The following is a 12,532-nucleotide window of genomic DNA, read 5'->3' on the forward strand; positions in this document are numbered from 1 at the left end:
ATCCAGTCCTTTTCCAAACGCAAAGGCACTGGTGATGAGCAACTGTCATTCCCACATTAAAAAGCAAAACCAAGCCTTGATCTTTCTACAGCAGATTAGGGAGTGAGATAAAAATGAGATGAAAGCCTCAAATGTCTGTTCCACTAGGTTCCAGGCATTCTTTTTGTTTTAGTTCCGCACTCTGCCTCTTTAATTCCCCCTGGCTCAAATGCCAATTTTCTGCTATGTTGGCATGACTGCCGAAGAATTGCTTCTGTTAATAAACTGCACAAAATAGCTGAGCAATTAGGCAATTAAACTGTTTTAAATTTAATTTAAAACCCTGGCATTTTGCTAGGAGTACTCTCTGGGTTTTTTCCTCTTCCTTTAATCCCATCTTTTCCATGTGGAAGAAGGCAAAGGGCAAGTTGGAAAGGTGGGAATGTAGCACGATGACGAGGGAAGAGCCTGCTGGGACTGGAGTTTGCTCAGGCTCTGGCTGCAGAGAAGCACCAGGGCTGCCCGCTTTGGGGAGCATGTCGCAGCCCGTGTCCCTTATTAGAACAAGTCATTTTTTCCCAAACATTTAACACACAAACAAGCTTAATCTGATTTCTGTCCTGATCCCAGATGGGTATCGGGGCTTGTAAGCAAATGCTTTCAAGGGCTGCCTACCTGCTCCCGCCTGCTAATTCAAAACAAGAGGAGCAGGGAGGAAAACACAGGAATTATTACGCCCAGGGGTGAGCAGCCAGCTCTGCTCATCACCGCTTGTTCCCACTGCATTCAAGGGCACTTGTCCAAGTTACCTGAACCATAGGAAAGTTTGTCCTTTGAGCCTATTTGACCTGTACTTACAAAGTTGCCTTTTTTCTGCTGCAGATTCTGCTTGCGTTTTGATAAATGCTGTCTCACTGACTTGCCACTGACAATGGCACTGGGATTTATGCTTGCTGGAGATGGGCTCAAGAGGAGAACGGTGAGATGGCTTCTTCCATCATGCCATGGCTGCATCCCCAACCCCACCACTGCCTGCCTTGCTCCATCACCAGCCAAAACCTCTCCTGGGCCACTCACACAATGGGGACAAGCTCTGGCAGCCCACCTCCATCTTGATCCCTCCTTCTCCAACCCAGTCATCTCCCCAGATCTCTGTTCCGATCCACAGTTCCACCCCACCCTATTCATGGACCAAATCAAAGTTTTCCCAATAACCATAAAGCTTCATCTACCCAGCAACATCCGATGCCTTTGCTCTGCAGCCACTCTTCCACCCTCACTGCTCTTCACTGTGCATCTCAGTTGACCCCTAACTCTACCACACGTAAGTTTTTCAGAGCAATCTTTCCTCTTCACTTCTCAAGGCATTAAATCACTTTTCTTACCATAATGCCTGGAGGAAACCAAACATTCTCCTCACTTCCCTGCAACAACTTTCCCCTAATAGAAACTGCCCACATCTTCTGAGCCTTTTTGATCTACCTACCTCTGAACAAATGATGCCATAGTTGAGCAAAATATAGCATGATGTTGTATGTTCTGCAGTGCTGAGTGTCTCCTCAAGGAAAGCTCATATTTCCATGGTCACGTCATGGCTATTTTTAGTGAACCAGTCATTCTTGTTATTTTCCTAGGCTTTGAAATTAAAAATAATGGAGAAAGAATTAAGAGGATTCTTCTAAAGGTTACAGTAGTCACATACGGTTTGCAAAATCCAAACTGAAACTTCCCCCTCCGAGCTAATTTGGGGATATCAACATTAACAATATTCACGTCATTGCAATCAGGCTCACATTATCATTTCCACTTAATACACCATTGGGACCAATCCTGTGCTAGCTGGGGAAATGTACTATAAGTTAATTCATTATTTCTGGTACGATTCTGTGCTTAATCGAGATCTCCTGTTCTGTGCAATGAGCTCACTTGTTACCCTGAGAGCAGGGAAGTCAGGCGCAGGAAGGTCCTCGCTGCAGACCTGGGTACCTGCACACCTCGGTGCTGCAGAGGAGCTGTCAGCAGCGCAGGCTACACCAGGGTGTTAATAGAGATACAAGGGCTGGATGTACTGGGTGACTTGGAGGAGTGAGATGTGCCATGGAAACAGGCTGCTCGTGGCAGTGGTTTAGAGCAATGCAGAGGATTGGGGCAGCAGCGAGACTTTCATGTCCTGCTTCCTGGGCGTCTCAGAGCACCATTTCAAAACCCTTTTCTCTCCATGTGTTAGCACAGATTGCAATATTCATTTCTGTCCTCTCCTCCCTCCTGACATGGACTTTCCACCGCTAGCCCTTTGGCTGTCCAGTCCGTTTTGACAGCAGGGTCTTCAGAACATTCTCTCTCTGTATATTTATACAGTGCCCAGCATGAAGGGAAGCTGATTTTTTGCTGGACCTTTCACTGCTACTGTAATGCAGCTAATAATAATATTACATCCTTAAACTATGTGTCCTGTTTCAACACATCTGACAACCTTCTTAGAAAAAAAAGAGGTATGTATTATGCATATGTGAAGAAGCTCTAACATCAAGTGGACAGCACATAATTCCAGATCATCTTCTGAGTGTCACGAATAAATGAACTGTCACAGGCATGACATAGGGAAGGATAATTAAGATAATGGGTTGGTCAGTATGTTTGCACATCAACGGCCATCAACAGAATTACTGGTCGAGGCAGATCACTCCTCAAGCCTCCCAGCTAGCAACATGTAGTCAGAACTTCAGGATAAGAGAGTCTATGAATTATTCTTGTCCATGAGGAGATTTTCAGGCTCTGTAAGTCTTAGAAGAGAAACATCAATTTTCCTCATCCTGCAAGTGTCATAGCAAAGTCTTTGTGTGGCCAACACCATGCTCTGGCAGTGCCGCACATGTAGATGGTGACAACAGTTCCCCATGGGGTACCAGCTCTTTGCTGGGTTGGATTGAACACGCAGCTACACCCTTGGCATGATAATGATGCCATCCTCAGTGATCAGCACTGCTTGATTTCTACCAAGCTTCATCATTATCTAGCAGGGCTTTTCTTTTGGTGAGAGGACTCAGCTCTGATGCGGTTCAAGAGCCATGTGTTGCTCATGAACCACACCTTGGGCAATTCTGCTCCGTTTTGTGACATAATCACTAAAGCAGATCCAGGGCATTCAGTTGTTTATTGTAGTTCCTGCAGACACCAGCAGAGGTTGTATTGAAATGTAAGAGAAACATGTATGCAAATACTACATTGACTCAGCTTCAGTCATGATGACGTTGCCAATAAATATACAATCACTTTATTCTACATTGCATTTGTATGTTTGAAATGACCTAATTGATAGGAGCATGAAAGCATTAAATTACCATATAGCAAGACAACTACACCAAACTAGGCATCCATTAACATACTACACGTCAATCAGTGTTTTACCAATTAATGGCTATCTAATTATCTTGCTATAATGAGCTTGTTAAATGCCAATTAAATGGCAAGATGTTTGAATGCATTAATAAGAATGTAATTACACAGTTATTGGTGACATAATTTTCACATCATTAACTAGTAACTTATTGAATTTGATAAGTATATTCTTTTAACTTCCCATTGATCCCGATTCAGGATACAGTCGCTGGTCAGCTAAGACTGAACAAGATGGCTGTAATTATCAGGATCATTATTGGAGAAGTTTCATGTCCCTGATGTTATAAATAAGCAATAACTGAAGAATGAACTGGAGGAAAAGCCAACAGGAAGTGTAATTACACTCTGTGCACACAGAGACAAACCTGGGATGGCTCCATCCCTGGCAGTGCTCAAGGCCAGGTTGGATGAGGCTTGGAGCAAGCTGCTCCATTGGGAAGGGTCCCTGCCCATGGCAGGGGTTGGAGCTGGATAAGTTTTAAGGTCCCTTCCAACACAAACCAGTCTGGGATTCTGTGATCACCAATGGCACTGAGGTACCCAAATGTGAGGGGCTGCACAAAGATTGGTGTCAACAGGAGCTCCTCACAGAGCAGGTCTGAGAGCAAGTTAAAGCTGCCCATAGGAAGCTGATCTGAGATCTCTGCTTCAACCATTAGGGTGTCGCAGCTTGTATAAAAGAAAATAGCCATTCTACCATCCCGAATCTTTTATTTATGAAATGGAAATAAATCACCTAGTGCATTTCCACACCAGGAAAAGCTATTTAACCAAGCGAGCATGTGTGAGCCATGACAAATGCACAAATAGTTCTGAGTTAATCTCTTCCTTCTCATCCCTTTTTTGTGAAAGATTGGGCTCATACTGTATCTACTGTATTTAAAATGAAGAAAGAGATTGACTGTCAGTTACTGAATTAGGCACTGTACTGACAAATGGAACTAACTCAGCCCTCAGCCCCAGTGACTTAACTAGCCACCCCTCATTAACCTTGATGAGTGCCGCAGGTCCCAGCCCAGTATGTGCCCTGCATCCCAGCTCTGTGTGCACTATGGAGCTTTGCCAGTATTTCCCAGACACCAGGAGACAAGAAGATGCTCGGTGGTCCACCACGGCTCAGCAGAGAACTGCAGCCTGCATGATTAAGTGTTTTTCTGAACTGGGGCCAATGGAAGTAACTCATCATTCCTAAGGATGTAACCGAGCCATCTTCTAACATTTCTTCTTTCTCTTTTCATCTATCTTTCTGACCCCTTCAGTGTTTTATTAAGAGAACCAGGGAGGTCTGCTGAATCCCTCTGCCTCCTGGGATGTATCTAACAGGAACGTGTTCTTCCCATCTTGGACAAGTAAGATAGGCAAATGCATGCTCAGACATCACAGTAACATGATCTTCTATTGATCTCTACTGATCCAGGCACATTGCAGATGTGCTTTGTTGGTTTCAAGAGCTGTTTCCAGTGGATACTTGTCAGGATCCTTCCCTCCCTCATTTTCATCTCCTCATAAGACAGTTTTGTGTGAAAGCACAGAGGATGCTCTCCTTTTCCTCAACAAAAGGGGAAAAAGGGGTGGTGGTGGGGGGGGTGGGTAGAGAATTCTCAGCCCCCTATGTAATGTTTTTGTCTTTCACCCAAAAGCAATATGAGATTGCTCTGAGCAGGTATGTTAATGATCAGCACTGACTGGAGTAATGATGTGTCTCCTGCGCTGAAGCTCCTGACAGCAAAATCATGACCTGCTCCCCACAGGTATCAAAGTCACTAATTACCCATCATGCACTCAGGATCCGTATTCATTAGAGGAACTGACACTGTGTTATTCACTCACGGGGAGTCTCTTTCAAGTCCCTGCACTTTTCCCTTCCATAGAAAAAGACTGCATCAGCACAGGCTCCACGTTTGCCTCCTGTCATCGGGCACCATTCACACCTCGCTGTGTGGCACGCGAGGTTCGGAGCTGAGGATGCGGCAGGCTCAGCTGAAGGAGCGGCTCTCAGCGGTGCTTGGGGAATGTTAAATACCAGAGCATGGACGAGCACGTTCCTAAGCTCTGCTGCTGCTGCTGCTCACTTGGGTCTGCAGAGCCAAAGGGTCTAAATGACCTCAGCAATGTTCCCAGTGCTGTCATCTAGATCCAAGTCTTTCTTTTGCCTTGCAGATGGGCACCTGCAATGTCATAGAACCCCAGCCTGGTTTGGGTTGAAGGGACCTTAAAGCTCCTCCAGCTCCAACCCCTTCCACGGGCAGGGACCCCTTCCACTGGAGCAGCTTGCTCCAAGCCCCTGTGTCCAACCTGGCCTTGAGCACTGCCAGGGATGGGGCAGCCACAGCTTCTCTGGGCACCCTGTGCCAGCGCCTCAGCACCCTCACAGGGAAGAGCTTCTGCCTAAGAGCTCAGCTCAGTCTCCTCTCTAAAGGTTGCTTTTTCAGGGTTAATCTGATCAGGATAGTTCCTCTATAATTGTGTACATAAGCTAATGAGATGATAGGTAGAGTCTACCCTACTAAAATCAAATCCAAACATCCTCATTATCTGCACAGACCAGCTTTGCCTGAAGCCTTGTTTCAGACCCATCTGTGATGGGATTTATACTTCTACCTCGTATCCCTTTCCCTGCTACAGCCTTTCTCCTTCCAGTTTTATTTTCCTAGGTTGCTATTTGCTTTTACCCCACAGCTCTGAAACTGAAAATGGTGGTTAACAATTAAGAATAATTATTTTATTGGCATATTACCTCTACAGTGGCACTCACCAAAAGAAAATAATAAGGAGTCAGCACTGCTAATGTTAAGCAATTTATAGGTTGCTTAGTTCAGAGAGACGCTAGAGCCCTTCTTTACACTGAAACATCCAGCACTGATCACTGTTATAGCGAGAGTGTCTTGCTTGGTGGACCATTAGTGTATCTTAGCATAGAAATCCCTATAGTGGCTATAAAACATATTTATATATCTATAAAGCCAGGATGCTTTCGTCTACTGAAAGCACTTAGATACTTTGATAAAGACCAGCGTATAGAAGCAGGATGTATGGTGGAAGGGAAGCTCGCGTTCTGAGAGCAGTGCTTACTTTCAGCTGTCTGTGAGGAAAGCCCATCCCTTCGATGATTATCTGAACCTATGTGGAACATCTGTACGAGGCTGAGAGCATTCCATTATGTGGAAGCTGCTTTAAAAAGCGCCTCACTTAAGGTTATTACATTGCTGCTTTGGGTTATTTCTGTTTAATTCAAACTCTGCAGTGGGTGAGACTCAATTTCAGTTTAAACAATCACTTCAGTGCCTTATCATTCTCATCATCTTCTGTACCTCCTGAATCTGCAGTGTGCGATTCAGACAAATAAATACATGATTACACACACACTCCCTCATCATTTGCTCCATGGCATTCTGTTTTCTGTGAATAAAGAAAACGGCTTTCAGGGTTGGTTTTTTCCTTCTCCTTTCAAGCGAGTGTTTTCCAAAGGGCCTGCCTGTCCAGAACAGATCAACTCTCTTGCCTTAGAATGAGGCCAAAGCACAACTTCGAGTGTCAGAAGCTCAGTTTTGAATCCCCAGTAGTTTCTGTTCAGAAGCTACCTAAGAATACACGTACAAAGGGGCTTCTCTAACCTCCTCCAGCTGAAGAAAGGATGTCAAGTATTTACCCATTGACCCAAGAAGATTCTTCAAATGAACAGCCCTATTGCTGAAGTGAATAAGATAATGTGGGCTGTGGTTTTGCCCCACACTCTTGCCCATAAGAAAATGGGTATTTGACAGCTTTTGAATTAGCCTGAGTTCCCAGTGAAAAGGCTGTGTGATGTTTCCAGACGTACCGAATGCAAACTGTCAGTATCCAAAGGAAATACCACAGCAGCATCCTCTTTGGAAAGACCTTTCCACCAGAAGAGCCGGCTAAACCCTTTCAGAAGGCCAGCAGTATCCTGGGCTGCATCAACAGGAGCGTGACCAGCAGGGCGAAGGAGGTGATCCTGCCCCTCTGCTCGGCTCTTGTGAGACCTCACCTGGAGCATTGTGTGCAGTTCTGGTGTCCTCAACACAAAAAGGACATGGAACTGCTGGAACAAGCCCAGAGGAGGCCACGAGGATGATCAGGGACTGGAGCACCTCCCGTATGAAGACAGGCTGAGGAAGTTGGGGCTGTTCAGCCTGGAGAAGAGAAGGCTGCGTGGAGACCTCACAGCAGCCTTCCAGTATCTGAAGGGGGCCTATAGGGATGCTGGGGAGGGACTCTTCATCAGGGACTGTAGTGACAGGACAAGGGGTAACGGGTTCAAACTGAAACAGGGGAAGTTTAGATTGGATCTAAGGAGGAAGTTCTTTACTGTGAGGGTGGTGAGGCACTGGAATGGGTTGCCCAGGGAAGTTGTGAGTGCTCCATCCCTGGCAGTGTTCAAGGCCAGGTTGGACAGAGCCTTGTGTGGGATGGTTTAGTGTGAGGTGTCCCTGCCCATGGCAGGGGGTTGGAACTGGATGACCTTGAGGTCCTTTCCAACCCGAACTATTCTGTGATTCTACCTAAAAGGAGTCCCAACCACATAACAGCAAACCAACAGTCATCAAAGAAGGGACCAAAGAAAATGCTTTCAGAATGAATACTTCTTTTCTAAAGTACTTAAAACAGAGCATTAAAACCCAGACTTCCCCTCAGGAGAGCCTTCATGGAGGAACCTGCTTCTGGGAATATGCTTCTTTCACCATCCTATTTTCACGTCCACATCCTTCAGATTTCCTAAGTCTATGAAAGAAGAAAGGGACATTTTCTGTAGACCTCTTTCAAACAGCAGCTCTCCTCTCAGTCCTGTGAACTCCCCCTTTACACTTAAGGCAAAGCGCGTGCCTGATGGTTAGAATTCAGCCCAAGCCACCCAGGTTCAGGTCCTTTGCAATGTCACAGCAAAAGCATGCAGCCACCGCAGCGTCTTTCCTCTCCTCCTGATAACTTCTTTCCATTTGGGGGTGGCAAATGGCTGGGCTCTGTGAAACAACACGAAATCGTTCTCTCAGGCGTGTTCTTCATTCCCCACATTAAAGGGGAAGTGTGAAAGTTTAATTGTGCTTCCCTCTGCGTCCCTCCTCACCGGGCGGTGGATTGGGGTAAATAGTGAATGCGCTTGAATTCTGCTTTAGCACAAGCCTGGTAGCTCATTACGCCCTCTGTTTCTTCTCCTGAGATGCTATAGAAATACAACAGTGTAACTAACACTTCTCCTCATTTAGAACCGCAGGTGGTGGGAATACGTGTGATTTCATTGTCTTTCCTTGGTAATTACAGGTCTGTTCCTATTCCCACTGTCTCAGCAGGGTGCTTGTATGGTACACATAGTTAAGTCCTTTCAGGTGCTTGCAAGGTGGATTAACAGAGAATATGGTATCTCTGCAGAGTGATACCCACTCTGGTGTGCCTGCGGCTGCTGCAGGTAGAAGGGGTGCTGGCACAGAGGCTGGTCCAACTGCTTGGATTGACTTCATGGCAGCGTAGAGTGTGGCTAAGTCATGCCAGAAGGGTGAGGATAGCTGGGATTTGGGTGGTCTCCACACCCATGAACACAGCACTGACCCCCCAGCATGCACACATCAGCTCACTGCACTAACCTGTACTCACTCTCTGTCTCCATTCTTTTCCCCAGCTAAAGATGTCTGAGGATGTGAGATGTGATGAGCTGTGGGGCAAGGAGAGCAAGACTGGCTCAGCCTGTGATTGAATGCACGTGGCAGGTCCATTTCGAATTGTAAGTATTATTATCCTTTGATTTTAGCTTCTGATTCCTCCAGATGTTTGCGGTTGATAAGCTGGGCTCCCTTCAGGTCCTGCCACCTTTCATCAGTGCATATTATGTTTACCAGGCAGAAGTCAAAGTATAGTAGGAAGGCACATTGCATATACATCCAGTGAATGTGCCTCTATGTTGACTGTATGTTAATACACCACATTCATGTTAACGCTTTGGGAAACCCAGTAGCTGGAGCCAACGGTGCTGACAGAGCAGATCCTTTCTAAATTTCTCTTTGAATTCCCTTTTTCTCTTTGCATTGGGATATTAACATGAAGCCTGGAAACCCTAACTTTCTCCCATTACAGCACTGATGATCGTTGCCTTTCTTCCGTTGGAATACGCTTGTGAGTTCTAGGACTGAATTCAGCAGAGTTCAGAAGCATGTGCTTAAATTGATAGGATTGAATCTTGAGTAAGGCAATGAAGCTTGGTGCATGTGTTTATGCTTAAGCACAGGCTTAGATACTGTGCTGAGTAAGCACTGCAGGACATTTGAAGCAACCCAAAGCCCTTCACTCTCTCCTAGTTAAACAAAGCCAGAGGTTGCCTGTGCAACCCACAGAGGAATGTCAGGCTGCAGAGGTGTAGACACCCTGATGTCTCCAAGGCACCAGTGTAGGTGCACAAAGCTATTCTGAAGCATCTGGAAATGATGAGGACTTCATCTTCAATTCTCATATGGAAAGAGAGAGAAAACCCAGAGTTACATAGGCTAAAATAGGATTCCCCAAAAGGATGAGGCTCCAAAAGATGCTCGCAGGAAAGACTGTACATATAGGGTGCCAAAGGGCTGTCCTCTTTGTGTTAGTACATTCAATGTGACAGATGGTCAAAAGTCAGAATCCAAGGTGCAGATACCTCTCTTCATTGGGAGCACTTCAAATGTGAACCACTCCACATACTTTGGACACCACTGGTCCCAGACACCATTTAATGTTCAGGAGCTATGCAAGAAAGAGCTAAAAGCTATAGTTTTTATCTGCCATTCCCTAAAATGCCTAAAAAGCAATCAAAGCCAGAGGTGATTCATGGAAAACTGTCACATTAGCCATGGTGGAAGTTTGCTTGTTTGTCTTTAGTAATAGCTTACTCTTCCATCTCTATGAATCAAATTGCCTCAATGATTTTTGGCATCAGTCTTTACTAGCTCAGTAGTAGCTTCACTGGAGATGTCAGAAGTCTGCTGTTTCCAACCAGTGCCTTAAAATCCAGTGACAATTGTCCTGCCTCTTCCCATCTGAAAGATAACTAGCTAGAAAGATGACTGGATGACTGTCTCATCATAACAGATCCCCAAGACATCACGGACCACTGAGCTCTCCTTTTCCTGCTGGGTTCCTTGACCCATGGCAGGGCACGAGCTGCAGTCAGCTAAAGCACATCACTCCGCAGTGCTCACCAGTATCTCCTCGCATTTAAAGGCAGATGAATGGGGATGCATTCTGGCTCTTCACTTGCCTTCGGGTTGCAGTGCAGGAACAGAATGAAAAGACCTATTTTTTTCTCCAGGGGAATGGAGGAAACGCTGTATTTAATACTAGAAATTACACTCCATAGTCCTCCCTCCATCAATAAACAGGTCCAGTGTGTCCCAGCCCACCTCAATCTCCTGCTTCCAAGTTTTCTTCTGTATTTCCTATATTTTTTCGGTAGATTTGCTTATAAATACCACCATTTCAGAAGGAAGCACTTGAGGGACATTCACCTGAGGTCTGAAACGGTATTTTTTTTGTGGCATTATGAGTATTGGAGAAGAATGCAGAAGGCATCAGCAGAATGTTGCAGCGTGGATTATAGATTGCCGCTCAGCGGTTGGTGGGTTGGCTATTCCTTTTAATTGCTGATAGTGTGTTTTCAGACAGTGCTGATCTTATGGCTCTTTTTTTTCCCTTACTTTTCTGCAATTAAGCAATTTGGCTGACAGTTTTAAGAGTTTTTCTCATAAAATAAATGCTCCATTGTACAGATACACGTATGCCTGTGCATGTATCGATGGGCATGTAGACACCCCAGCTCGCACACGCACAGAGGCGTGCGTGTAAATCTCGTTCTGACAAGGGAGATTTTCTTCCATCTCACTTTCAAGCTTTTCTTGTACTGAATACCCCAGGATTTTGCTTTCACAGACAGTTCTCGTTTATGAGGAGGTATTCCCAAATATTGACTTGAAAAGCCCATATACCCACTGCAAAGCTGTTCAGTGTGTGCATGTGTGCGCGCGCCGCTTCCAAGCGCAACGTCCCTGTCCCAGCTTCAGCTCCTGAACTCAGAATAAGCTGAGCTCACCTCCAAGAGTTATGGCTTTAAGGAATGTAGGTAACTGCAGCATTACCCCTTTTCTTTGTTGCATATTTTCCTCCTTCAGCCCGTTCTCTTAGTTTATCATACATGTGGGCTAATTACAGCTTCCTGCAGGACATTTCATCCCGAATAAATAATGACATAGCTCAGAAGGGCTTTAGTTCCCTTTTTTTTCCTCCCTTCCAACTGTGCTGAAAGGGAGGTTGCTGTCTAAAATATCTGTGCCTGGGCGGAAGAGACAGTTTTATAATTGCATTTCCAGTCTTCTTTGTATTCTTTTGTGTTCTGTGCTTGTACAAGGAGAAGCTGGACAGGCCCGTTGGATAGCAGCCAGGCACAATTGTCAGCGAGAGAGAGACCAGACTGAAAACGAAATAGGGAGGGGAGAGAGAAAGAAAAGAGATCAGGAGGATCTCCAAGAACAATGACTGAAATAGTGAAAGTGGAGGAGAAAATAGCAAATTTGGTTTGTGTCAGCTTCTGAGGCTTGAAAATTGTCTTTTACTTTCTGTTTTTTTTAGGGGGTTGCTCCCAATTGGGAGGCATGTGGAACTGGGGCAAAATGTTCATTTTCTGACTGTAACGTGGGAGAAACCAGGATGCTTGCTCACGAAGGACATGGCCAGGGCTTGAAAGTTGAGGCTCTGGCAGTCTCAAGGTCATATTCCTGCTCTGGATGAAGGCAGCAGTTCTTGGTTGGGGATTTCTATGTATTCATTCATTCATTGATAAATCAGTGAATATATATTCTGTATAATGTATATTCTATATCAGGCAGAGAAGGATCAGTATATCCAACTCTAGGGATGGTACCTTGACCCTGATGCTGCTGAGTGCGAAAGGCTCTTCTGGTTTTCCCTCCTCTTCTCATCTTTTCTAAGTCCCTACTGGCTTCAATTTCCCAGGCTGACGCACTAGAAAGTCAGCAGCAAGCAGGTTAGCCCTGCTTTGAGCAAGGGTGGAACTAAATGACCTCCGCAGATCCCATCCAACCTGACTTCTTCTGCATCTATGAGCACCAGCTAGCTGTAGTCTTTGTTCCAGACAGCCCACAAGTCATGGTCAGCCAGC

At 45.4% G+C, this 12,532-nt stretch overlaps 1 long non-coding RNA gene across 1 annotated transcript in view; it reads left to right on the forward strand.

The window, feature by feature from the left end:
* Positions 1 to 7,463: 7,463 nt before the first annotated feature.
* LOC136018145 (uncharacterized) overlaps positions 7,464 to 12,532 on the forward strand; it is a 360,185-nt gene continuing 355,116 nt past the window's right edge. The window contains exon 1 of the long non-coding RNA XR_010614270.1: positions 7,464 to 7,495. This is a non-coding gene — a long non-coding RNA (uncharacterized LOC136018145). The remainder of the gene's footprint in view (positions 7,496 to 12,532) is intronic.

The sequence above is a fragment of the Lathamus discolor genome, chromosome 7 (assembly GCF_037157495.1).
Source record: "Lathamus discolor isolate bLatDis1 chromosome 7, bLatDis1.hap1, whole genome shotgun sequence".
Classification (NCBI taxonomy): domain Eukaryota; kingdom Metazoa; phylum Chordata; class Aves; order Psittaciformes; family Psittacidae; genus Lathamus; species Lathamus discolor.